This window comes from Strix aluco, chromosome 4 (genome assembly GCF_031877795.1).
Source record: "Strix aluco isolate bStrAlu1 chromosome 4, bStrAlu1.hap1, whole genome shotgun sequence".
NCBI classification, from domain to species: domain Eukaryota; kingdom Metazoa; phylum Chordata; class Aves; order Strigiformes; family Strigidae; genus Strix; species Strix aluco.
The window spans coordinates 54,818,278-54,846,123 of NC_133934.1; the positions used below are offsets into that span (position 1 = coordinate 54,818,278).

A 27,846-nucleotide genomic window follows, 5' to 3' on the forward strand; every position below is an offset into this window, starting at 1 on the left:
AAATTCCATAAATGTCCCATATTTGTCTAAAAGATAGTTATTGTATGCCTCAGAGATCTGTTAAGTCTGACAGGCTCTTTTGCTCAGAATTGAACTGATGCTTTGGCCTGGCAAACTCTCTCCCCATGCCTAATATTATAAAAAGTAACTTTGGTTTTCGAGAATAGCTCTTAGTTCTCCTCAGTCACTATGCTCAAAGTTTGTTGAGCAAAGGCTGCTTCTGAGGTGGACACTGAGCTGTGCTTTACACCTATTGCAATAGGAGCACAAGAACCTCTGAAAAGTAATTTTGCAGGCTGCCTATATGGCTTTACAGGCTGCAACTATTCTGTTGCCTGTATTCTAGAAATGCATGCTCTAGACCATGTTTTGGTTTGTTTTTTTTAACAGTTTCTCTCTTTATGTGCTCATGTGCTGGTTTTGGCTGAGATAGAGTTAATTTTCTTCATAGTAGCTAGTAACCAGGCTATGTTTGGATTTGTGCTGGAAACAGTGTTGATGATTCAGGATGTTTTAGTTCCTGCTGAGCAGTGCTCACACAGAGTCAAGGCCTTTTCTGCTCCTCACACCACCCCATCAGCAAGTAGGCTGGGGGTGCACAAGAAGTTGTGAGGGGACACAGCTGGGACAGCTGACCCCAGCTGACAAAGGGATGTCCCAGACCATATGACATCATGCTCAGTGTATAAAGTTGGGGGAAGAAGAAGGAAGGGGGGATGTTCGGAGCGATGGTGTTTGTCTCTCCAAGTCACCATTACACATGACAGAGCCCTGCTTTCCTGGAGATGGCTGAACATCTGCCTGCCAATGGGAAGTGGTGAATGAATCCCTTATTTTACTTTGCTTGTGTGTGCGGCTTTTGCTTTACCTATTAAACTGTCTTTATCTCAACCCATGAGTTTTCTCACTTTTACTCTTCTGATTCTGTCCCCCACCCCACTGAGAGGGAGTGAATGAGTGGCTCTGTGGTGCTTAGTTGCCGGCTGGGGTTAAACCAAGGCAGCTTATCTACTTCTCTGGGGAGCAAAAGAGCAATGACATAAATTAAGTACTTTTTCAGAAAGTTTTGGAGTACTACTTTTCAAGTTAAATCTGCCTAGACATTTTAATGAGTCTTCTTTGCATGGAAAATCAACCATGGTTCAGAAACATATTGCACCCCAAAACAAATCAATTTATTTTTAATGGAAGACCATCTTAGAGGGCTTTTTTCCTTGAAGAATGAAAAGCAAATACATATTTCAATTTCAATTAATTTTAAGTATTTTGGTTTGCTTTAAGGAAAACAAGAGAGAACACAGTGTGCATATCCGTAATAAACTGCAGTAATGCTTAGATCAAAATGACTGTTGTTTCACCATAAAGCAGTGCTTAGAGAAGCCTAAAAATTCAATACAAACAAAACATAGCATTAAAGTTTGATAGCCACATGATTTCTGGGCAGAGGGTAAGGACCCACTGGAGAAGCTGCTAAGTGTCCTGGTACAGCAAAGGATGTTTAAAAGCAAGTGCTTTTTTCTTAATCAAACAAAATATTTCAAAAGCAGAAAACCCCTTTTAAATACCTCCATGAAATGAAAGTCTCTTCAAGGGTAGTTTGGCAGAATTAAACTGTTAATTCATCAGATTTCAGCAACATCTGATCTCTGAATAGCATGCATACCATTTTATGCTTGAAGGACAAGAAGAGTCATGTGACTCCTGCAAGTGGGTGTAGATGTCCTCGGAGCAAGCATAGAGCAGCAGGTAAAATGTGCTGTATCTGCCTCAAAAATGGCCAGGCAACAGGGAGCCATCCACTGTCACGTACCAAATTCAAAATTAGTCCTCCTACCACAGGTATAATTTCAATCTTGTTTTCTACCCAGAAAAGTTCCCCCTCTTTTTTTTTTTTTTTCATCTTCATCTTGCCAATATTTTTTTTAAGGATCCCTCATGAAACTGTTATTTTTATCATGCTGCAGTACCTGTCCTCTGGGAAATCACTCCTCGCACTGCGAAGGACACAAGTTTGCTTTTCAGCTTCAGTCCAGTTCTTGGCCATGTGTATCGCCTATCCTGTCAATGACACTCTCACTACTGCAACTGCCATGTTTAGAGCAGATGCTACCAGAGCAAATTTTTTCTCCATGTACTGTAACCATGCACAAACTCTGAAATATGAGACTACCAGTAATGTATAAGAGCTGGGAGCAAAAATCAGATGTGCACCTTGTTTCTGAGCCCTGGCAGGGAGCTATTATTTGATTAAAATAGGACTGTGCTGCTTTTCTCCCCCTGCATGTTCTCATTGTTTAACTGTGATAAAATGATTTATTACCTAAATTAAATTAAGAATGGATTCCATCTTTGTCCTTCTATTTTTTGCTCAGAATGACACATGGAGCTGGAGGGAGGTGAGCAGAAAAGACTTGAAAAATAATGTTGCTATTAAAAAAATATTTTAAGTGTCTCACTTCCTAAAAACTAATCACTCCAAAAGTTTTCAGTGAAAAAGTAGGCTCAAAATGACCTGAGATAAAAGAAGGTCATATTAGGAAGAAGATATTCATGAAAGATCATATTAGGAATTAGGAGATTGCATCGATCAGGGGGGTTTGTTTTAAGAATTAAAAAAAAGCTTGACTTGACTGTCAAATTTTCAACATTTAAATTTTCAGATCCTGGCTCCCAAGAGAGAGTTATATGCTGAGTGCCTCGACTCCCCGAAGAAAGTGTGGGAGGAGTGGGTCAGCTTGGGGTTGGATCCAAACCAGCTGAACTGCAAACAGGGAGAGCTGCTAGGGAGAGAATGAAGAAAAACCACTTCAATGGTGGGTAAGTAAGTACTCCTTCTGTCAGTTCGTAGCTTTACCTGGGATTGCAGAGAGGCACCTTTGTCCATCTGAGGCCCACAGCCTGAAGGAAATCACCAAACCCTTTCTTTTTTCCTTCTTCTTCTTTTGGTAATGAGGTACTGAGCAGGATTCACTGCTCTGTTTGAGGAGAGCGGCAGAAGCAGATGTATGCACATGCGACCCTCAGTGTTCAGGGGACTCAAGGTTAAGGAAAGCATAGGTCTCTTCGGGTTGGACTGGTAGCTGGTGTCTGGTTTTGAATTGCAGTTTTGGACTGAGAGGCAAATGCTTTCTGTAACCCCTCCTTGCAATGCTAAATCTTTTATTGTGTCCAGCTCTTTATCACTCAGTTCTCATAGATTCAAGATGAAGAGGACAGAAACTTTCTAGGCACAATTTTTTCTGTCTTGTTTATTTATATTAGTCAGTCTTCTGTTGATGAACTGTTACCACCCAGATGCAGAGTGAAGGACTCATCAAGATTGATGTTTTCAGGAATACTGGATTGTAAATACTAATGTATGTATGTGTTTACCTTGTCTGAAGTGGTTCGTTAGAAAACGAATTGGTTTCTGAAATGCAATGAACCTATACATTTTTCAGGATGCTACTGTAAAAAAGCAGTAAGTGGAGCTTTAAAAAGTCAACCAAATTATCTTCTCCTAAAGAATTTCTCTTTGTGTGAAGTCCTGAATATAATTGATTTCCCTTCTGCTGTGTGTTCCATTGCAGCCCTCTGAGTCATATAAGTAGAACTGTGATTCTTTTAGTGGCAGATTGAAAATATATAGATAAAAATATTTTTATATGAACATAATAAAACTCTGTAACATATGGTGGGTGGGTGTCCTAAATATAAATATGATAAAAATAAGAAACATGTATACAAATTAAAATTTTAGATATATATGAATTTTCAACTCCAGAAAGTCAGTACTTAATTTAGGAATATGCAAACCAATTAATGTGTGAGTGACATTGTCACATTGACATTTTGTTGCAGGCATGAGGAATGTGTTATGATATATTCTTCTGTTCCTCACTCCAATTAGGAGTGCACACAAATTATTGCAAATCCCAGCAATGCTAAATTAATTTGCATATTACTTGCATACGAAGCTGCAGGCATTTGTGTAGGTAATATGGATATATCTATACACACAACAGAATATGAATAGTTCTTTTTCAATCTTTCTTAAAATTTTGGTAAAAATCTTAACTCTTCAAAAATGAGAGTTCTTGATAGCCAAAGTTACGAATGAGAACTCTGAAAGTCCTGTGAATATCTGTGTATTTCCTGTGTGTTCCCTGTGTGGGTTACTGAAAGACAATTCTTCCCCGATGCCAGCTTGCTGTGGGTTTTTTCATACCTTGGACTGCACAGGTACCCTGTGTAATCTATGGATTTCATTGATGTTACATGGAGATTGAATTATCTGAAAATGTCCAAGGTCTGGTCTTCAAAAATACAGGTGCTTATTACCTACAGCCACTTATCGGTCAATACTGATAAATTTTTACTTGATAATGTTCAGGTGCTTGGAGGGAAAACAGTGTGGAGAGTAATCAGCAGGAAAACATTGTGTTTCAGTATTCATGTTGTATGCAAACTACCTATATCCTGAGGACCTATCTCCCTTCTCTTACCCACAACTTTAATTCAGTTACAACCCTAATGACGTCTACTCTGACACACATCAGTTTCAGGCTCTTGGTGGGGTCTTTTAGGGAGATATGGCAGTAGCTAGTGATCTTCCTCTTGCATTGTCTTTATCATTCTTAGTCACATGTCCAGGCGCCTGACAGACGTTGAGTGAGAGTGACCGACAACATCTAAATAAGCAGTACAGCTTGATCTAAGAGTTTTTTATTAGTATTATTTGTGCAAACAGCCTTCCTTGTTGTTGAGTCCCTGCTTTGGCAATGCAAGCTGAAAAACAGATATAGAGAGGGAATGCTAGATTCTTCACGTTACTGCAATAACGGCGAGGGATGAAGGTAGCATCTTTATTATTGAACCAAGGAGTAAAAATAGTGGTTTTCTGTGCTTGTTATGTTCCTGTCAGGAACCAGCTGCTGGGTTATCCCAGTGTCAGTGTGAGTTTGCGTCTACAGCCTCTTGAGAAATGACACTGCTGGACCACGGTTCAGTGAGGGCCCTCAGGAAACAGGCACCAGAACTCCTCAAGAACTTCCCTACATACTCCTGCAGCCCCCTCTGTTAGATGCACAGCGACTGCTGCTGAGACTTTGTATTCAGAAGTATGAGCTCACTCATTTGTTCCCTACCAGTGCCCACAAAGAGGTCACCATCGCTGTGCCTGGAGCTCTTTTCACACCCAAGCCCAGTTTAAATTGCCATTTTATTAGATTATTTAAAGAGCAAGATACTATCACAGCTCAAGACCCTACAAGTAATTACACCTTGTACACCGAGGTAACCTCACTTATCAGTCACCTGGGTTGATGAGGGTTAGTGATGAATGATGATTTCTAAATACTCCTTTATTTCAAGGAGGCTGACTGATTTTTGTTTATAGATGAATAGTAATAATGAAGGGTTTTTTTGGCATCTGCCATTGCTGTGGCATATGTTTCCAAGAACTTCTAGCTATACATGTTGTGAACACAACTTGTTATGGCAAAATGTATTTCCTCCATTCAAATGTGATTTGAGGGTACTTTTTAACTTCATTGAATTCTTCTTGTTATAAGAAGTCAAACAACAGCATAGAATTTACCTTCCATACCACACTGCATTTAAATTCCCTTACAGGATACCAGTTTAGGAGTAATTTTTCCATTTAACTCTTGTAATGTAATAATCTACAAAAAAAGCCCCTCCATTCTTTTTACAGCTAGGAACAGGTTTAAAAACTAAAAGAACAGGTCCACATAATATCTGTGAATTAATTCAATGAAATTTTGAGCTAGATGTCAGTTTAAGGTTGGTTTATTTTATATGCCTAAATTTATGCACATTAATAGTCATATTTTGTCACATAATTTATCATTCTCCATTACCACATTTTGCTTTTAGCCTAATTTATTATCCCTACTTTTAACACTGTGTGTTACTTTGCAAAAGATTTTCTGAACCAAATCATCTAACCCTACTCTTCAGGTAGCATGACACCCAGAGGGAAAAGGTAGTTGGTAAGGGTCTGGGTGAGATTATTTTTATACAGTCTAGAGAGGTTAAAAACATTTTGCTCAATTTCTGCTCAAGTAGACTTCTACTTTTTAAAGAATTTCAGAGCTGGCAGAATGTGCTATACTGATGTGTCTGAGGCTGCAGTCATCATCTACACAAGCAAGACTGCAGACGACAGCAGAGCAAATTTCGGGTGAAGGTTTGTCAGCTCCTATTTCATCTGAATGTGTCATGCAGTCCCATTAAAAACTATAAATATGGGCCAGAATCTGCACCTTTTTTCACATTACCACAACTGTTCTTCCAAAGTTATAGTCTTTACTCTGGTAAATCCTTTCTACTTCCAATATATATGAAGTGCTGCCCAGCATGGGAAACAGTGGCAGAACTTAGTTGCCTCATGCAAAAGACCAGATTTCTTAGATGTATTTGTGTACCAAATTATTCAGACAGAAACAGCTTAGACCTAAGCACTTGGACACTCACCATATTTCTGAGTCCAGATACATCCAAAATACTGCACTAAGGCCCTTCCTAGACTCATCACTAGTCATGCTGAACTTCATGGCTACTCATCTAAGCATGTTACCCCCTACATCATTTTCTTAGGATAATCTGAGGTTGCTGGCACAGATCTTCAGTTCCCCTTCCTTTTCTAAAACTTTTCAGTGATAATGAAACCAGTGAAATAAATCACAAGGAAAATAATAACGCAAATTTTCTCTTCTTCTTCTTAAACACACTTATCATTGCATTTTCTCCTACATGATAAGATCTCCCAGAGTAACTATACTTAAACAAATTAAAACAGAAGTGTGTAAATATTCTTCATACTATAGTGAGTTTTTAAATGGGGAACTTTTGCTATTCGTGTCCTCATTCCAAACTTTCTTTCTTCTAATCTGTTATGTATGTTGCTATACCACAGAAAACATTTAAGTAAATTTATATAATAAAAAAACTAATATGGTCCGTTTATGGGTCAAATAGTGTTTTCAGATGTTCATTTAAGTTCTTTAGAGTTTTTTCTGAATCATGTTATGAAAAGACATAGAATATTTGTAGCAGAGAGTTGAGTAAGATAGACTAAAGGAACATTTTTTCCTCATAGATGATTTATATACATCTTCCTTGGCAAAACATGTACATCACAGCTCAATTTTTTTTTTTTTTTCTTGGAACCCAATCCCATACACGTGCCATAGCCAGACTTAAATGTTAATTAAAATTAGTATGAAGAGAGGGCCTTATTTTTAGATCCAAAACAACAAAATCCTGATAGCCATCATTTCTCATTGAGTGCAACTGTAAGACTCTCAAGTCTCAGAGGTACTAAACAACAACTTGATAGAGGTCCACTTCATGTTATAGATACTGAATCATTGCGAAAATCAAGCTCTTAAATTTCATCTTTCATTTACTTTCCTTGTTTTTTAGTTATAGGATTTTGTGATTTTTGTTTCTAAATTCTAATTCTGAGGTTAGATGCAGCTTATTTTGCATTTCATAGTTTGGAAGTTCTTATGGATTATTTGTTTCCATAAAGATTGATCTAGCAAGAGAAAATGCTACTTTCTTATTGAGATTTGTACCCTATACATGTGAACTGATTATATAGTTGAACTCTATGACCTATTTATCTTCCTGAAAGAAACAGAAATGATTTTGTCACAAGCTGCAGAATATACGCAGGACTGCACAATGCTCAGTCCCTACTGCATTCTGAACAGTGATATATTTTAGCATCTAATATTTATGTTCATTTCAGCTTGTATTCTCATTTTTCATCTGCAGTGCCCTTGGTGATGATAGAAATTAGTTTTATCATGGCTTCCTTTAAAGGACATCCAGGCTTGGAGGAAAAACAAGGAGGGGAAAAGTCATCCCGAGGCATGGGCTCCAAATTGATATGTCAGGAAAGTATATCCATGAATTTCCTGTTGAAGTATAGTGATCCATAATCCTCTCTTGTATTATACACTTATAAATTACATTCTTTTATTATGGTATGTCATTTAACTATACAGGCCTTTGTATCAAGTACTGTTTCAAGCCCAGGAACCGTCAGTGTTGTGGAGGTCACCCTGGAAAAACAAAATGGATAGCAGTCTCGACAAGCAAAGACTTTCTTTCCATCAGACACAGACACGGATGTGGCTGCTACAAATCCATGGAAAGTCCTCGTGGCAGCATTTGTTCCTGTGATATGGGACGAGGCTGACACTGCTATCTGTCACTCACTGCATTGCACAGGTTTCGTGTTTATGCTGCGTCTCACTTTTTTTTTCGCCGAGATGGCCTCCCTCTAGACTGCTGCAGTTTAAATCTTAGCAGTCAGGTGCTATTTTTCCTGTGTCTAGCCTGTCAGCCTGGATCTTTATAAAACCTCCAGCAGGCCCTTTTCTCCTCCCCGCTTCCAGAAGGGAGACATTTTAAGTAAGCCAAGGTGTGGTATGTGACAGGAAACAGATGAAATAATAAAGCATCCTTCCACACCATAGGAAGTTGTGGTAAAGTTGTAGTGAAGGAAAGGGTAATTACAGCGGAAAAAAAATGTTCTGCATTGCCTAATCTTCTTCCACATTCAACTTGCTAAAAAGTCACTGAAGTTACACTATGGCTGCAACATTTTTGTACGACTGGCCCTAATTATCTGACACTTACTTGGTCAAATTGACAAAATCTATTAAATATATATGAAAACATTTTGCAATATACAGATAATAACCTTGCCCTTTAGACCTCTGGTTGCAGAGATAATGATTTGGGGCTTGCTAAACATTTCACTCATGTTTCAAACTTCTGCAAGCTGTTTTCCTTCTGAGAAGGAGCTTGCGAGTTTCAGTAGTGTCTCTACATCTCATTACAGGGAAGGAAAACAGGCAGGCAGGCACAAAGTATATAATCGAAAGCTGTTTAAAGAGAAGGTAAATGAACGAGTGAGCTGAGTGACTGATAGAAATTCCAGAACTTCCAAATAAATTGACAGAAATGCAGGCTTTTGGTCTGAAGACAAATGTGTTATTCAGAGTGTTCTGGAGTTCAAAACTTAAACCTGACACCACTTCCCGCTGTGGCCTTCAACGACTTGGTTAATTTCCTCTTTTATCCTGTGTGCAGATGGGGAAACTAATACTTATTTACAGAAGTCATGCTACTCTCAAGTCATTTAAAAAAAGCCTGTCTGCACAGAATGCAGGTTTCAAGGATAATCTTTAACTAACAGAATAATTACACAATAGCTATCTGGAGATCACAGAGAATTTTCCAGAAGAGTTGCATGTCATAACCTCTCAAAAAAAGTGGGTGCTAGATGAACAAAGTCATTAAATTAAATTTTTGCACCAGTTTTCCTGTGGCCTTCTTTTTTCCTCCTGAGGGTTTTTGTAACCTGGATGATTTCAGGTCATGCCCCTACAAGTTGCATTAGTTCTGTGAGGAGGATGCAGTCTAGATGCAATGTAGATGCAGGAACAAGCTACAAAGGTGATAAAACCAAGAATTTTTTAAGCCAGCTTTCCTGCTAAAGGACACTTTACACTAGAAGCTGTACACTAAATCTCCAGAGCCTTGGTTCAATCTATGTTGCAGGTTATTTTCTCTCTTTTTCCCTCCAGCTATGCTGGATATATAAGGGTCATTTTGGAAGCAAAAATTATCAGTATGTATAATGTAGTTGTTTTATTTGGGGAAGACTGGCACAAAATTCTTGCATTTTTGTATATAAAAGTAAGTCTTTTACCCCTTCCAGCACTGATTAGTAGTGAAGTCCACAGCTGACCCTGCTGGGTTTCCAGGACCATATGGTTTATTGTTGGCTCCTTCAGCTCTGTCTCGGTTTTCTATATCAGAGAGAACTGATGCAGGGCCTGTCAGTGGTTCTTCTTACAAACTGACTATTTGCAAAAGCACCACAATAGACATTCAAAGACTAAAAAGTAGGTAAGAAACTAGAAAAATGCTATTAGTAGCAATTCCCTGTGAGGGGATAGGCGGGAGTAGCACTGGGGAGGAACCCACACGGTCAAGTGTTTGATACAGTACTTGAATAGGACACAATTTATATTAGAATTGACAGCATTTTATCTGTTGTAGAGAAAAGCTCAGACTTACCCTGTCAGGCTGTCTGGCAGAAGCTGTGTAAGGGCAAGGGGGCTCTTTGTGGAAGCAACATGGGTTTCAGGGTGCTGATGAGTTACTGAGGTATGGAGGGAAATTAGGAATGCTGCCAGAAGGCCAGAGAGAGTCCCAGGCAGTTGCTTTCAGTACAAGGCCGGACATGATTGACTGCAGGCTTATTTTTCCAACTTCACAGCACACAGTGAAATACTTCTTTGTGTACACCTCAGCTATCACTGCTTCTGAAAAGGCCAGGCAGAAAGGAGGGTTGCAGTGCTTTGTGAGTTCTGTTGCTTCGCAGCTGCTGCACTGAGGAGAAAAAGCTCTCCAGCACTGCCCTGCCCTGCAGGCAGAGGCTCTGAGGAGGGGTGAGTTCAGCCAGGTGCCAGTGCCAGGGTCAGGCCTTGAAATTTCTGCACATACTGGTAAAATCCTATCTGCAGCAGACTCTCCTTGTGCATTGCAAATGGCTCAGCTGGAAGGAGTGCCTCCCAAACCCATGGGGAAGACTTGAGTGAAAGTTGCTGTCTTCTGCGAAGGTGTACCAGAGTGTAAGCTGCAAGCCAGATTTGAAAATACAAAATACAGTATTTTAGGGCATACCCTTCAGCAAAATGGAAATGAGATGTTCAAGAGATTCAGAGCACTTGTCCCTTTAGTGAGAGCTGTGATACCATGCATTGCATCTCTGATGGAAAAAAATGGAAGTCCAGGTGACATACCTGACCATCTTCATCTTCACATCATTCCTAAGTTTTTTCAAATAGCCTTCAGATTGTATTTTATTTTTGCATAATAGGGCCAACTAATTGTATTCTCTAAATTCAGCAAAAAAAGTTCTCACTTGATATTAAATCCTGATGCTGGGGGACTTTAGGTTATGGTTGTTATGCATGTGTTTAAGGGACTGTATTCTGAAATAAATAATCTAAATTAAGTACAGGAAAACCTTATATAGGAAGGATTCAAATATGTGGAGTCAGCCATCAGCTCTGAAGTAACATTTTACATTTGCCTTTCCCTGTCAGGGAGATTTTTTCCTTCAATATGCCATCTTTTTGTCTCTGTCCCCTTCTGTTTGACATAACCAGGAAGTTTTACCTCTAAAGTGAAAACTCTGGGACTTGTTGCTGCTTCCTGTCTTTTGCATTATGGAAATAATTAAGCATCGATGAATATTGGTCTTACAACACTTCCTGAAGTGATAGCATATTTTCCAAATAAATCTAGCTGTCCACATATCTGCAGTGGCATTTGGCAGGAAGGTTAAACTCGATAAAGTTCTCCTGAAACTTTCGCAAGGAAGCCCACTTTGTGATCAAATAAGCAAAAAAAATTTGCATTGATTTACTATGAAATCTCAGTCAGCCTTCAGCAACAGAGTGATATTACATGCTTGTACTGGCTATTATGTGAAGCAGCCCCAGCAATGCCAAATGCAGTGTAACCTGTTAATCTTGTAGAAATGTATTTGGCTTTGCACCTGGATCTCAATCTGTATTCTATTAAAATGTCAATGTAAATTATTCTGCTTGGTAGGAAGGTCTAACAATGATTATTATTATTATTAATAATAATAATAATAATGAGTTACAATAGGTAATGAGTTAGAAAATGATCAGATGTTGAACAAATCAATAAGGAAAAGTCCTTTGGGGCAAAGAGAGCAAGAAGGAGAATGGAGACTGGGAATAGAAATAAAAAGGAAGACAAAACAGATAAAGGAGACACTAGAAGGTGGCAAGTGTCATACAACTTTAGAGAGACATACGGCAAGGTGGAAGCAGAAAAACAGGGATGTTGAAAGAATAAAGAACAGGAAAGGTACAAGAAAAACTGATAATGCTAGTATGTCATAGGAAGGAGATAAAATGTAGGAAGGAGATAAAATAAAGTCCTGACAGATTGGAAACTGTCCAATGTGACGCCCATCTATAAGAAGGGTCGGAAGGATGATCCAGGAAATTACAGGCCTGTCAGCTTGACTTCGGTGCCCGGAAAGCTGATGGAGCAGCTCATCCTGAGGACCATCATACAACACATGCGGGACAACCAGATGATCAGGCCCAGTCAGCATGGGTTTATGAAAGGCAGGTCCTGCTTGTCAAACCTGATCTCCTTCTGCAACAGGGTGACCTGCTTATTGGATGAGGGAAAGGCTGTGGATGTTGTCTATCTTGACTTTAGTAAGGCCTTTAACACTGTTTCCCACAGCATTCTCCTGGCAAAACTGGGTGCTTGAGGCTTGGATGATCGCACACTTTGCTGGGTAAAAAACTGGCTCAATGGCCAGGCCCAAAGAGTTGTGGTGAATGGAGTTAAATCCAGTTGGCAGCTGGTCATGAATGGTGTCCCCCAGGGCTCGGTTTTGGGGCCACTCCTGTTTAACATCTTTATTGATGATCTGGACGAGGGGATCGAGTGCACCCTCAGTGAGTTTGCAGATGACACCAAGTTGGGTGGGAGTGTTGATCTGCTCGAGGGTAGGGAGGCTCTGCAGAGAGACCTGGACAGGCTGGAGCGATGGGCTAAGGCCAACTGTAGGAGTTTCAATAAGGCCAAATGCCGGGTGCTGCACTTGGGCCACAACAACCCCCAGCAGCGCTACAGGCTTGGGGAGGAGTGGCTGGAGAGCTGCCAGTCAGAGAGGGACCTGGGGGTGTTGATTGACAGCCAGCTGAACATGAGCCAGCAGTGTGCCTAGGTGGCCAAGAAGGCCAATGGTATCCTGGCTTGTATCAGAAATAGCGTGGCCAGCAGGGACAGGGAAGTGATCTTACCCCTGTACTCGGCACTGGTGAGGCCGCACCTCGATGACTGTGTTCAGTTTTGGGCCCCTCACTACAAAAAGGACATTGAATTACTCGAGCGTGTCCAGAGAAGGGCAACGAAGCTGGTGAAGGGTCTGGAGCACATGTCATACGAGGAGCAGCTGAGGGAACTGGGGGTGTTTAGTCTGGAGAAGAGGAGGCTGAGGGGAGACCTCATCGCCCTCTACAGCTACCTGAAAGGAGGTTGCAGAGAGTTGGGGATGAGTCTCTTTAACCAAGTAATAAGCGATAGGACAAGAGGGAATGGCCTCAAGTTGCGCCAGGGAAGGTTTAGACTGGATATTAGGAAGTATTTCTTTACAGAACGGGTTGTTAGGCGTTGGGATGGGCTGCCCAGGGCAGTGGTGGAGTCCCCATGCCTGGAGGTGTTTATCCCCCCATCCCAGGTCGACATAGCGCTTAGGGATATGGTGTAGTTGGGAACTGTCAGTGTTAGGTTAATGGTTGGACTAGATGATCTTCCAAGGTCTTTTCGAACCTAGATGATTCTGTGATTCTGTAAACAAGTCTAATACAAAATAAGGCCTAGAAGAAAGCCAGATATCTATGTGTATCAAAGTGATAACAAAGAATCATAAGAGAAATGAAAGATCGAAGAGAGCTGTAGGAAGTATGAGAATAAAGAAAACACAGAAACAGTATGGGGGTTTGAAAGATTTTTTATGTCTTCCTATTTATTAAGTCTCATCATTAACAGGAATAGTGTTTTATTTTATTTACAACATCAATATACTGCTGCTGTAAAATCTTCTCCAATACTGTATCAGCAACAACTACATGTAAATTTGAAAGCTTCAGCAGAGTAGTGCAAGGTAAAGCCACAATCAGCCATTGCTTTCTCTCATTTCCAATGATGCGGATCCGTTGGACTTTGGCAGTTCAGTGCTCCTCTGCTGAGAGGCTTTTGAGCCTCTTCAACGCCTTCATTGGACAAACGTGCAGAGCAGGCAATCAGAATGACAAAGCCTGTTATAGTAGTGACTGATTAGGAGGAGGAGGAGGGGAAACCAGACAACTAGGGGACCCACATTTGTGCTTCAGTGCTGAAAATAATGGGATTGATACTATAAATTAAAAAATAATAATGAAAGAGGGCTATGGCTAATACAGGAAAGAGGAAATGATAGAATGGGGGGGTGGGAACACTTTGAATAATGGGAATAAGGTATGAATGCAGAAAATAGATACCATATGTAAATGAGCCTTTTGAAATAAGAACCAGGAGTAAGATAAATACTGCCATACACTGATGTCAGTTTTGACAGTAATAGTGATTAGTGTGAGTTGATAACTGATGACAAGGAGCTAGAGCAGAAACTGCCTGCATGAAAGTCCTGTGACACTATTACTTAACTCAATTAGTTCAAATTACAGAGATGTAGCTGAATAAGCAATATTATGAACTGTGACTCTCATAAGCATTTCACTCTAGGAAGGTAATTCAGAATCTACTAACTAGAAGCTAATGGCCAGCAGGAGCACATGCACAATTTATGACTTTCATTTGAAGGGGACTGCTTACCACAAAATAGCTACTTTAAAAATGAGAGTACTTAAGTCTGTTTTAACACCTTCCTGGACACTAAAAAGAAAAATCTGTGTTAAATCAATCATCTTTCCAAGGTGTGAAACTCACTATTAATTTTGACAGAAATAGATGCAGCATCATTGACACAGATACTTCCTTATATCGGAAAGTTGTCATTAGTTTTACTTCAGTGTTTGAGCTGAGCTGTGGTTCAAAAGAGATACTATCAGAACCATAAACAGTATTTCTGAGTGCATGTGGTTTCATTTAACCACTCACATTGACTACCAGGTTCAACTTTCCTACTACATTGATCCAGGAGGGATTTCTTCTGACTCTCACAGCTGCTACCTAGAGCAGAGTCAGGTCAATTGATTCTAATGGTGAAAACATCGATATGTCAGTTAGAGCTTTCTCTGAAAAGGTCTTCAAAACTTACTCCAGAAGAAAAAAGATTAGACTTATTACCCACTAACAAGCTCAGTGCTTACAATTGCCACATGTGTTCACAAGCTATACCAACCACCTTTCTTAAACAGAATTAATTTTTCTCATCACCACATCATCATGTATATCCAATCTGAGAAAGTCATCACTTCTATGGTCATCAAGGAATGATGACCACAGTCTTCCAATTTTCTCTTCAAATTCTTGTCTCTACATTGCCAGGGCTTGGGGGATCTTAGGTGGGACAGACAGACTGTTGTTGAATTGTGGGTTTTTTTGCCTTGAGCTCTTTTCTCATTGATTGTTTCCTAAGCTTTGTCTCACAGTGCTTTTGTGCATGCCATGTGTAAAAACATGGTTTTGGGTTTAATATTCTAGTAGACTGAGCCTTGAGCTTTCATAAACAGATCTGTTGAGTGTTACACATTGCTGAGGAGAATCAGATTGTCCTCAGAACATCTGCCAGGCATCCTTTCATGCCCGGAGCATACCATCATGTTGATCCCATTGATTGACAGTGCAGCCTGTTGTGCTTTGGTTAGTCCAGGTAGACGGCATTAGAGTACATAGGATTTTCTGCAGCCCACTTTCTCCTTGATTTGCACTCATTCTTGTGCTTAAAAGTGTAATTCCTGTTTTAAATACATACCTGAAATGATGACAGCATAAGCTTTTTGTTTTCAAGGATGAAAGATTAATTTTTAAAGAAAAAAAAAACCAACAACACAAAAACCTGATGTCACAGCTGTGCTTCTTCTCATTTAATAACTTCTTTCCAAGGTCTCTTTCTTATAGCAATTGCAGCTGATGTGGCATTATCTCATTTTGAAGTACCTGCTCAAAACCCATTCTCATATAGCCTTCCTGCCATTCTGTTAGCTTAGCAAGAAAGACCAGTTTAAAAATGCCTAAAAATCTTTTGTGGAACATAACACAAGATGTGGCTCAAATCAGAAAAATGTCCAGAGCTGGGCATTTAAAAATACGTAATGATTCAGGCCTAAACTACTAATAATTTCCATTGTCAAAAATGACAGTAAAACAATTAAAAAATGAATTTTGAGACCAACACCTCAATTGCTATCCTGAGGTTTCTTTGCTCAGTTGATATCTGGAATGTTTGGGGGTCTAAGGAGGGGCTCACTTCTGCACTTTACATCTCAGCAGTCCCAACCAGGCTCTGACTCCCAGCACCAAGTTGTGTGGGCAAGCGAGTTGGTTTCTAGACACTGGGCTTTACCTATGTTCCTGCGGAGCTCATTCCAGTAGGTAGGGCCCAAGTGCACCTCCTGGATTGGTTTAGTTGGGTTAGTAGCCCTCAGAGGCTTCTGAAATGAGACTGCAGCTAGGGATCACCAAATCAGGAAGATGGAGATCCTGGTCCAACATGTTCCCTACACAAGGATTTTAGACACCCATATGTGTCACCTGCCAGGATACTGACCTTGACATTAAAATGCTCTAAATGGGTGTCAGTAAGACTGATGGATAAACTATGCTGTTGTGTAAAGGATGCAGAAAGGATGCAGAATCTCTGCAGAGAAAGAGCTCTGCTCACAGCCTCCTGCCACTATCCTGGGAGGGAGGGAGGAGATCTGGGATATGCGCTGCTGTGATCCACTGCTCCAGTGGCTCAAAAAACTCAGAAGAGCGCATGCATTTTTCAGTGTTGACTACCCTTGTTTTGCAGGTGATGAATTACAGATCCTTTTGCAGCTATGACACTCTCTCTAATCATGTTTTCTCAAATTAGCTCAGAGCTCTGAGAAACTCTGGCATGCAGCGAGACAACCCAGTGGGAGTGTGGGATTTTCCTGCCCTTGCAATAGTGCATAAATAAAGGCTCTTTTCTACAATGTTTATGAACAGATAGCCAGTTCCTCACCTAAAGCTAATCAGAATAGATTGACTGACTTCAGTGAGACTATGTGTGTTTACATCAGCTGAAGATCTGGCCTGAAGTATTATTAAATTATGTATTTCAGTTTTATAAACAACCATGTCCTGCTGAGATGATGTGCCTGATTCACATGGCCTGTTTTGCCATGGAGGGCAGTTGATGGGCAAGATAACTAGTAGTCAAATCATTAAAATACAATTAGACAGAAGGAAGCCAGAAATTCACATGCAATTCTCCCTCTCCATTTTGTGCTTCACCATACGCTGGTGATTCCCATGGACAGCTGCACACACACAAGGACGTTACCTCCTAGCTGCCTTGCCATACCTTCTCTGAGGAGAGCAGCAGTCAAAAAGCAGATTGTCTTCCTGAAAATGGGGCACCCTGTCAGCAGGAAAAGCCAAACCAAACAAAAGGTCTGTTTGAAAATAATGTGGTCATATTGCAGCACAATGTATATTCAGACCAATTTTTCATTAATTTTTTTTAGATTACTGGTCCAGAAAAAAAGCAAGCAATAAGTTAACTAGCAGGGTAAATGTGGATATTTATGGATTTCTAAATGTAAACCAAGGCTTTTCTTGCAAGTACTGTGATTGCCATGTTCAGAGTAGAAGCACTAAAGCTGTATTTGTAAAGAAGTAAGTCAAAACAATACCTGAATCTGAAAAGTGTATCATATCTGTTAGGTCCTGGAAAAGAAAAAAAAAATAGAAAAAAAAGAAAGAAGAATAACAAGTCTTCATGTGCAAAAAAAGAGAGATTTTATTTTGGCATAATACCTGAGGTCACAGAACCCTGCCCTGTAGGACCACAGAAGGAGCTCAGGAACAATCCTTCCCCTCTCCTCTTTGCAATAATGAGGAAGCCCCCAAGTCTGGTGTTTTTAGGCACATCTTTATTCAGCTTTTCACTGAAGTTTCTCAGGTGCTCAGTAAAAGGAAAAAAAATGAGGATTTTGGAACAAAATATGTTTGTTATAATGTCAAATATAGGTGTTCCTAATTTTCGTATGTGTTAGCTTGTGAAAAAGCCTTGAGGTGCTGTAGTTAATGATCCACTTTCAGTAGGCTTCAGGGTCTGAACCAGAGTGACTGGTCATGTTTCTGCCACTTGCCCAAGTATGCTGTCTGCGCTTAGCACTGTATTGGGAACCACATTCACATCCAAGTGATTCCTGCCTGTGATTTATTCAGCAGGGCTAGGCAGAATAGGAAGCATGCTGCAAGTTGCCTTGGGGCTTACAGGAGTTACCTGCCCAGATGAGGAGCTGTGAGCACCAGCAATCCAGGCCGGTCCAGCCAGGTGGCTTTTGGGGAAGATACCCAGCAGTAACAGCTTTCTTTGCAGACTTGGAGGGGGCACAGCTGGGCAGGAGGGAGTCCCCCTGCTTCATCAGCTCCTCCCAGCCGTGGCCCCCTCCCCAAGGTACCCTGTGGGTCGTGGCAGCACCCAGCACCACTGTGACCCGGTGTCACCCACCCTGACCTGATGGAGCAGCCGCTGCACAGCAGAGTAGAGGCAGAAGGTGCAAAGCAGGGTGCCCCTGCAGCTCTTTGCTGCAGCCCCTCTCCACCCTGCTGAGGCAGGTCAGCGGGGAGAGGGGCCCAGGTGCATTCCCAACCTTCCATTTCTAGCAGCTTGCCCCTACCAGCCCCGCTTGTGGCAGCCCAAGCAGGGCAGCTCCTGCCTTGGGGGGCCCTGAGATGCCCCTGCAAGTGCTGATGGCAGTGCTGGTGTCCTTTGCCAGCAAGGAATGCTCCCAATGCCAATGGTGGATGGTTTGGGTCCTTTGTCCTCCCACTAGAGGATCCTCTGATATTCCTGACCTGTATACCTATATTCCCCTGCTACTTCAACCATCCCCATTCCCGCCAGGCAACTCTCTGTAGTATTTCCCCACTTTTCCGCAAAGTGAGGCAGTGCTGCCCACACCACCCTGGTGTCACTCTGGTGTCTGGGTCGGGCCGGACCAGGGCACGCAGGTGCTGCTGCACCATAAACCTCCGTCCCCCTGTTAAACATGCATAAGCAACTCAGCAAGACACATAAGCAGTGGCTTAGTCTAGGAGCTGTGAAAGGAGTCTACGCAGTGAGAGTCATGCAGGTAGTGGCCAATAACAACAGGTCAGAGAGGAGTATAAAAGAGGGCAAATGTGTAACTTGGGGATTCCCTGAGCAAGAAGTTAGTATCTTTCTGTCATATCTTTCAATTGATTTTTTTATTATTATTAAAACAGCTCTTTAAACAAATGTGAATATGTTGCTTTTTGTTCCTGTGACACTCCATGGAAATACATGCCACTGCTTGGTTATATGGCATGCGAAGCAGCACCTGCCGCTGTCTGCTTACCTGCTAAATTCATCTTGGTGCCACCAGTTGTTGTATTAAATTTATTCATGAATTTCTGATCCCCGTGTATACATGTCATGATTCTCAGTGTATTTTACACCTTTATCACAAGATTCAGAGTCGAACTTTTCTAGGCTGAGGGGTTCTGTTAGATCCTTATACAGGTCTCTTACCATCCTTATTGTTCCTTTGGTTTGGTTTATTTCCTCTATATGTTTTAGTGGAGAGGGTAGATTGCAGCAGTAGCAAAGTAATCCAAGTCGGGTGAGCTATGAGCTGGTATCCAAGCATGCAGTGCTCTCTGATTCTTTTTCCTGTTGTAACAGCTCATAACTTTATTTTTTTCCCCAAGTGGTATATCCTAGAACTATCGAATGACAAGATCTCTTTCCTAGACAGTTAACTGTCAGGTCCGACCCCATTTTTGTGTATATAGAGTTAAAATTGTTTTTTCTCATGTACAGTACTATACCTTTATCTACATTAAATGTCTCCAGCCTTTTCATCTGCCAGTCAGTGCCAGAGGTCTTTCTGCACCTTTACACAGCTGCTTTCCTTTTTTACTACCTTGGGCAAACGAGTATCATCAGCTGCCTTTGTCACCTCAGTGTTCATGCTGTTTTCCAAATCGCCTATGAGTTATCCAGCATAACTTGCTTTTCTTCAGTAGAGTTATGCTAAAAAAGAATTTGATGCACTGGGTGAAACCCTTCTGCTCTGCTGTCAGTAGAGTTTTGTTACTGACTTAAATGGGGTTAGGGCTGGACACATCAGGCTTAGGTTTTTCCAGCACTTCCTTTATTTGATTTTTAAAAAGATAGAAATGAATGTAAATTTTAATTCTTTCTCCTCTTTCTTCTTTTTTCTCTTTCCCATGGCTAAAAAGACTTAAACAAGCATGAATTATTTTTAAGAGAATGTAACACACTAGGGGCCTTCATCCTGATTAATGGATATTAATTTTTTCTTGGGCTATTCTGCCTTGCACTATGTTATTATCAGTAGTTTGCAAAATATCATTATCTTTTTGCCTTTAAGATATCTAAGGTTTCATTTGTTGCAGTTAGATGGTGGCAAACACTAGTAAAAGTACTGGAGAATTATTTAGCAAAAATGTAAAGTCATTTCAACTATGTAAACTGAACTTACCAAGGTTTGAAAATTCCTCTTTGTAGTAATACTTAGCATTTATACAGTGTCTTACATCTTCAATGCAGAGTGCAAACATTCACTAATTAATCTCGACACCCTATAGGTAACCTGGAGTTGCTATTCTTATTTTACATGTGAGATCATAGAATCACAGAATGGTTTGGGTTGGAAGGCACCTGAAAGATGATCTATGTCCCATGGCAGGGACACCTTCCACTAGACCAGGTTGCTCAAAGCCCCGTCCAACCTGGCCTTGAACACTTCCAGGGAGGGGGCAGCCACAGCTTCTCTGGGCAACCTGTTCCAGTGCCTCACCACCCTCACAGTAAAGAATTCCTTCCCAATATCTAATCTAAACCTACCCTCTTTCGGTTTAAAACTCTTACCCCTCGTCCTATCCCTACACTCCCTGATGAAGAGTCCCTCCCCATCTTTCCTACAGGCCCCCTTGAAGGCCACTATAAGGTCTCCCTGCAGCCTTCCCTTCTCCAGGCTGAACAACCCCAACTCTCTCAGCCTGTCCTCACAGGGGAGGTGCTCCAGCCCCCTGATCATCTTCATGGCTCTCTTCTGGACTCAAGAAGGTCTATGTGTTTCTTACAGTGGAGGCCCTAGATGCTGATTTAATATCCTATCTCTGATCAGCTACAGGCTCTTTGCAGTTCTCTGAGAGAAAAGCTGAAGACTCTGAACTTTCTTTTTTTTTTTTTTTTCACACTACCGGTTTTCAAAATTGTCGAAGTCTAAATTCTGTTACTCCTTCTCACTTCATCACAAGCTGTAAATAAACACTTTACAAGTTTGGTCACTTTTGGAAACTTTAGTTTCTTTCTATTTCTTTTGACAAAATAGGAAGCATGAAACTGCATATGTAATTCAGAGAAGCTGCAGGAGCTTCAGCTATACAGCGTGTAACATTCTGTGAAAATGTTACTTTTTTTAAAAAATTCAGTAAGTGCATAATGACCCATTTTGAAATACAGCTGCATGTAGCTGATCACTTGATCCTTCCTTTATGCATTTTTTGGCGAGAACCATAATTTCCCAAATCTGCCTTTCCTTTCTAATAAGTAATAACTTTGATTAAAATGAGTTTCAAAGCTTTTCCAGATAAAGTTTCCCAATCTTGCTAACACTTAATCTAATATTAACTGTTTTTATATAACTTTCCTGCTCGTTTATGATTTAAAGTGCCCAAAGTCCACAAGTAGCTCTTCAGTATGCTGGAAGCCCTCTTAATATGAATCAATGTTGTATATGTTTTAAAGCTGCAATTTTAATGCTCCTTTAGACTTTCTAGATTCATGCTTTCTGGTGATGAGATGACATGTATTAGTGTGATGAAGAGGAAGACAAAGTAGGAATAATTAATAATTATTGCCGATGGACTCTGAATGTGGGGAGAAGGGTGTTGAGGAAAAAAATTTAACAGGGATGGTCATTTGTAATGTAATCTCTTTCTTTTCCAAATGGAAGAAGATCAGTGTCTTAAGTGCCGCACTATATATCATTTGAGGGTGAACAAGATTATTTTGCCAGGAGCAATAAACAGCTTACATGCTACCTGACTCACAAAATGTGCACTTGGGTTCAGATTTCCAGAAGTGATTTCTCAATCGGGGAGGCTGCTCAGAGGGTGCATAACCTTAGTCTTCAGGATCAGTTAGTGGACTCTGTCGATGCAAGCTGCTTTCATTATCATGCACTGCTTCAGACACCTGATTTATGAAGGGCAAGGATAGGTGTCCAAATAACCTCACTGCTCCATCTGTCCTGTCTGTTCTGCATCTTACCTAAGAACTTGCTTCTCATTTCTCCACAAAACTGAAGCATGTAGTTGTCAAAATTGTCATTTCCCTGTTACGCAAAATACGTCATGTGTTAGGATCTGATACTCAATTTTGCTTATACATGTGTTTCAAGCTGGTTTTTCTCTGTTTTATTTCTTGACATCCATTAGACCGTGATGGTTACAAATAGCTGCATATTCCTCATGGTGCTGCTACTGAGGTGGCCTGATGTGTTGCTCTTCATCCTTCTCATCGCAACAGGTAGCAAGGTTGTCTCCCATTCCGTGGCTGGTATTTGCCTTGTGGTGTTCAGCATTTGCACTTCAACCTTTATAAGAGCCAATGAGGTCTTCTCAGGTACCCAGCTTCTGATGAAAGCAGTGTGTTTGTGATGAGTGGCAGTGGCATGTAAAATTGTCCTCTTTGTCCTATGAGTGCTTCACAGACCCAGATATTTGCCTCTTAATAGGCACTGCTGGGTTGTTGCTGTTGTATGATGCAGGAGCTGTCAGGAGGAATTCCAGGCAGACATTTCTAACCAATCAATCAATTTGAAAATTTCACATTCGTTTTATTCATCAGTTTGTGTTGTCTTGGTCACACATACACACACACACACGCTCTCTCAAGGTATTTACTGTTACTGTCATCTTAAACTGCTCCTTGCCAAAGGCAGTATAAAAATATATATGCTTCAAATTTTGTATGGTAGGTGGTCTTGGTGTCCTGAACACTTGAAACATTTCAAAGGAATCTCATTTTAAGAATTGTAATTTAAATTTGCTACTTTTTATAGAGAGGAGACACCCCAATTTAAGGAGGTTTGTCCACAACGTTTTCCATATGGCTTTTATACTGTTGACTGTTGTAGCACTGACATGATTGTGAGAGTAGGATGTCACTCAAGATTATGCAATTTTTTAGGAACTGTTGCAATTCCAGACAAGCCAAGTCACCGCTCAGTGCTGTTGGACTGCTGCAGGTTGAGGACTCTTTAAAGCTCAGGCCAGATGTGCAGCTTAGGTAAAACAAAGTGGCTTTAGCTGCAGTTGAAGGGACCTGAAACCAACTTGCTAGTAGAAGGCTGGGCTATGATTTGAGACCTGCTAATGCAGTTCCACTGAGAAGATACTCATGATGTAAATGAAGTGATACTCAGACATGTAAATGAGATTGAGATTATTTGTAAGTAAGAAACTACATATCATGGGGAGTCTGAGACTAAACACATGCTCTGGGTGATGGACTCTGGTATTTGGGCATCTTCCTTCAAAGAAACAAACCTGGTGCATGTGCTCTGTAAACAGCATCTTATTACATACACCTAAATATATAGAAGTCAAATGTCCTTGAGTGTCTGATTCCTGCCAAACATAAAGCCAGGACTGACGGGATGTGTGGAAAGGGAAAACATTGTGATGGGAACTAAAAGATGATAAAGCTGCTGCTGGAAACTTAGGTTCTTCCTGAGAGCTTTTTAGAATTTGCGAGTCACAGAGAAGGAGCTAATTTTAGGTGTCTCTAAAGTTTCTTGAAAGTCACATAAGTCCTTTTACAGTACAGCTATTCTATCTTTAGGGCCAGGGATATAATGCTTCCTACTCTCCCTTGCACGTGTATTAAGCACCAAGATGGAAGGCATGTTTTGTAAAAGGTTGTCTATCCTTCATCTTTCATATACCTTGACTGGATTCTTGGTTGAGCCTGTGTGCATGTATATCTTTCTAAATTGTTGCTCAAAAACATACACAACCTTATGGAAAGTGGACTGAAAAGGACAAAAGAAAAAAACTTTTTTTTTCCCCCCATCGGCCTCTGCTTAAAAAGCCTTAAACGAATGCAGTACAGACTTTTTAGTGTCTGACAAGAAATCATCTGTGAATTCATTTCGGTAAAGTTTTAGTGATGAATTGCACTATTGGATAAAGCAATATTTAAAATCAGAAAACCATGTGTGCATTATTTGAATGTGAGAACTACTTTTGCTGTGCAAGCTACTGCCATCTGGAACTTCTGCACAATTTTTTAAAGTCAGATACACGAATAAAATGGCTAAATATCTTTAAAGTCTGGTCTCATACTTAGGAATCGAATATGAGTTCAGAATTGTCTTCCAATAATTTAGATTTGATAATGCATAATATAGAGTTGTAGATGTTCAAAAGACAGTTTTTAACGTGTCTTGTTTGCATGAAGAGAGAAACACTTTTTCTTCCTAGTCTTCTGAAATCTCTTCTACATTTCTAAAACAAACTGTTGTGCTTTTTATTCCTGAAGCATCCACAGACACTACAAATTCAACAATGTCTTTTCTGGCAAGACAGGAGCACATTAGTGAGAACAAGAGTTTAAAACCTTCAACCTATAGCTTTCAACCTGCAACCTGACAGCTCTCTTTTGCTGCAAAACCAGGGTATTTGATTCCCTCCCACTGACCATAAGAGCTGAAAGCTTGGTCCTGCTTCCTTTGTGTGACTTCAGATCCATGTCAGACTTCAAATCAAGCTTCACAGCCGGTACAGCCAAAGGAGGCTTTTCATCACAACACTGGAGAAAAAAATAGAGCTCTGATGAGATCAAAACTTTAAAAAGCCTCCCTGTGTGGTCTGGGCAGAGTAGCCAAGCAATCCTGACCAGATCTCTAGCATTACAGTCCATTATTCTCAGCAAATGTTTTCCTGCTGACAAGATGACCCTTTGCTTCTCTGTGTGTGGTAAACAATTGCTAGTTAATATAGAGATTAATTACCTCTTCATATTCGGAGACCCACGGGACTAAAAGAACTACTGCATACTTGCAGAAGATATTCTTGTTAGTGTCACCTTAGTCTTATTGATCATTCTGCCATCAGTCTTCTGTAACCTTTGATCCAACCTGTCTGGGCTATAACAGGTTGATAAACCTAAATTGAAAGCACCACCAGCACACAGTCTTATTTTTCCACATAAGCTTCTCATAGACTTGAGAGTGAAGAGTTCTTCATCCTCCCTAGCCTCCTACGAGATTGAGTCCCAAAAGACTTGCTTGACATTCACAAATGCAGTAGATTCACATATTCAAACATAATTTGAGCATTGCTAAAGATGGCTAAGTATTGGAAATAATTAAAAATCTCTAATGCAGTAGTGGCATCATTACCTTTTATTTCCATGGAAACTTTTTAATGGATAGGAATCCAGATTGACTGGCTGACAGTGGCAGCAGTCTGTTACTGTAATACATCAGCAGTCTCACTCTTGGCACTTGCACACATTATTTGGCTATTTACAATAGAATTATTTTAGCAAAACTGTAATCTGAGTCTGAAGAGTATAGCAGCTATGGGTGGCTGTAGACTAAATTTTTTTCCAAGGTTAACTGTGCTGTGCTCATAGGGCACCCGATTACTTTTCGCTTATTCAGCATGGACTTTGTTTTAAAAAAAAAATTAAAAATCAGGTAAATCAGTGGCCAGTCCCTGTTTGTTTGCAGAGAGGTAGAATGCAAGGAAAAGGAAATAATGGCCCATAAAAACTGCAGGTACATTACATGTACCACACGCATTCCCTGGCTTACATATTCTGTGAAAACTCAACAGCTGATATTGGCACTATGGATATAGAGGCAGTCTAAGTTTCATTTCTCTGAAAACTTTCATATCCAAAATTTGGACTTGTGTCCTATAATTTAGACTACACTGTTGTGTTTATTAGTAAGTCTTGAAAACATACACAGGGAGTGTTCACACTTTATGCATTGGCTCAACATTTATCATACCTTTATTCTCCTGATGTAATGTTCTGTATTTTTCTAAGAAAACTAGATTTATTTTTTTTTTTAAATTGTTTCCCATACATTATTTCTTTGACTCCCCTTTGTTCTTTTTCTTTACTAATGCACGGTTGCCATTTTCCAGAAGTCATCTCACTATCCTCTGAATGCTAAACTAAAATGATGGGCAGTGAAGGAGTTTGTGATAAAATTGAAATCTCATCCATGGTCTTTAAACTGGCACTCCACTGAGTTTAGTCAGATATATACGAGACTGGCTAAAAACCTGTGATACCAGCAGACATCATTTTTTTAGCTGGTTCAAGCAAGGAAAAGTTTTTTTATGACTGGGAGATTATACCCTTCCTCCACTCCTGCCACACAGTGGACACACAAGATGCAGGTCAAGCCCTAGGTTGGGTTTTTAACATCTGTGACACTTAAAAACTACATTTGTGAAACCATGTTCCTCTTCTGATGCGGACTAGCAGTGTGTTTGGTGGAAGTCATGAGGAGGAATTAAAGCAGGAGAGAGCTTTTGTTTGTGGAGCTTGAGGGGAAGGGTCTATGCCAGGTTTTCATCTGCAGCGTGGTGGCACAGTCTCCATGACGTCAATATGAGTGTGGCCTTTGATGACACTGTGTCCCCTGTGTTCCTACGGGGAGTATCACTTGTGGGGTGGCTGAGACATTGAACAGCACCTGGGAGGGGGGAGGAGGAGGGTTTGATTACATCCAGCATCCAATTTAAGATATTAATGCATTTTCCAATACAAAAGTAATTTTGTTATTTTACTTTAAATATGAGATTAAAAACCCTTTCCCATCAGTGGTTTGTGTGGCATGTACTTGACAGAGGTTAGACTACTCTGGGGAGCTGTTTCACCAGCACTCTGCATATTACAAGAGCTATCAGCCTTTGGATTATGCACTATGAACTATTATGTGTGCAGTATTATACTTGTATCATTTATATTGATTTTCACTATTCCTATCTGACAATCTTACTCGCTTTCCTTTATATACAAGTTTATATGTGTATATGTAGATACAAAAAGACATTGCCTTGACTTGATAGTTTAGGAATAGTTAATTCTCAGGCACAGAGATGCATTTAAAAAAAAAAAGATACCTACAGCAAGCACTGCTTGTTTTGCTCAAACACTGCAAGAGCTTGTTTAAAAGTAGATGTTTTTCTAAAATGTGAGATGGGGTATCTGAAGTTTAGATAAATAAGACTGTGCTAACATCAATAATCATTACCTAGTATCTGTTATAAAATGTATAAAATGTTGTAATCTGTATATTGCTTATAATCCATAATATGTTTTATGATCTTGTAAACATTTCTTTAAAAGTCAAAGAACAAACTACCTATTGGACGCTTCTTTCGTCTGACTGATGAGGTTTCTAGCATATAGAAGAGATTCTTCTACAGCCCCTTTGTAAGGACTGGATTTAGGATTATTCTGCCCTGGACATGTGCTGGTGCTTCCAGAGAGCGTCCATGTCCTGTCCTTGGGCTGCGTGAGACTCCCAGCAGGAGCAAGGCTCTTCGCTGTAGGGACTGCTCCTTTCTTTATTGGCATCTGACTTCATGGCCAGCAGGGGTTTTTGTGGAATATTCAATTCAAGGAAAATGCCTTTTAAAAAGGCAGATAAATCACAGGCTGGATAATTTTTACCCTGGGTTCCTCAGAACTCCGAAGTGCTGGATATCCCTGCTCTACTTTTGATCTGCTCCTCTGCCTTCCCAATGAGATGACTCTGCCTCCTCAGAAGCAGATCCCCAGCTGTATACTACTATACCCAATATGTCACAACATAAACCAATTGGAGAATTCCCCAATATCTCCTCAATGCCTCAATATCTCCTTCTTCCTGCGTAGCTGTTGGGGAATCATCATGCCCCAGGTAGCTATGCAAGCATTACAGATGGGTTCTAGTTATAGAACTAATTAACAATTATATATATGTATGTATT

General features: G+C 40.4%; 1 long non-coding RNA gene across 1 annotated transcript in view; it reads left to right on the forward strand.

Moving 5' to 3' along the window:
* The first annotated feature begins 2,672 nt into the window (after positions 1–2,672).
* The window catches only part of LOC141922296 (uncharacterized), a 102,152-nt gene continuing 76,978 nt past the window's right edge, over positions 2,673–27,846 (forward strand). Inside the window, exon 1 of the long non-coding RNA XR_012622944.1 lies at positions 2,673–2,817. This is a non-coding gene — a long non-coding RNA (uncharacterized LOC141922296). The remainder of the gene's footprint in view (positions 2,818–27,846) is intronic.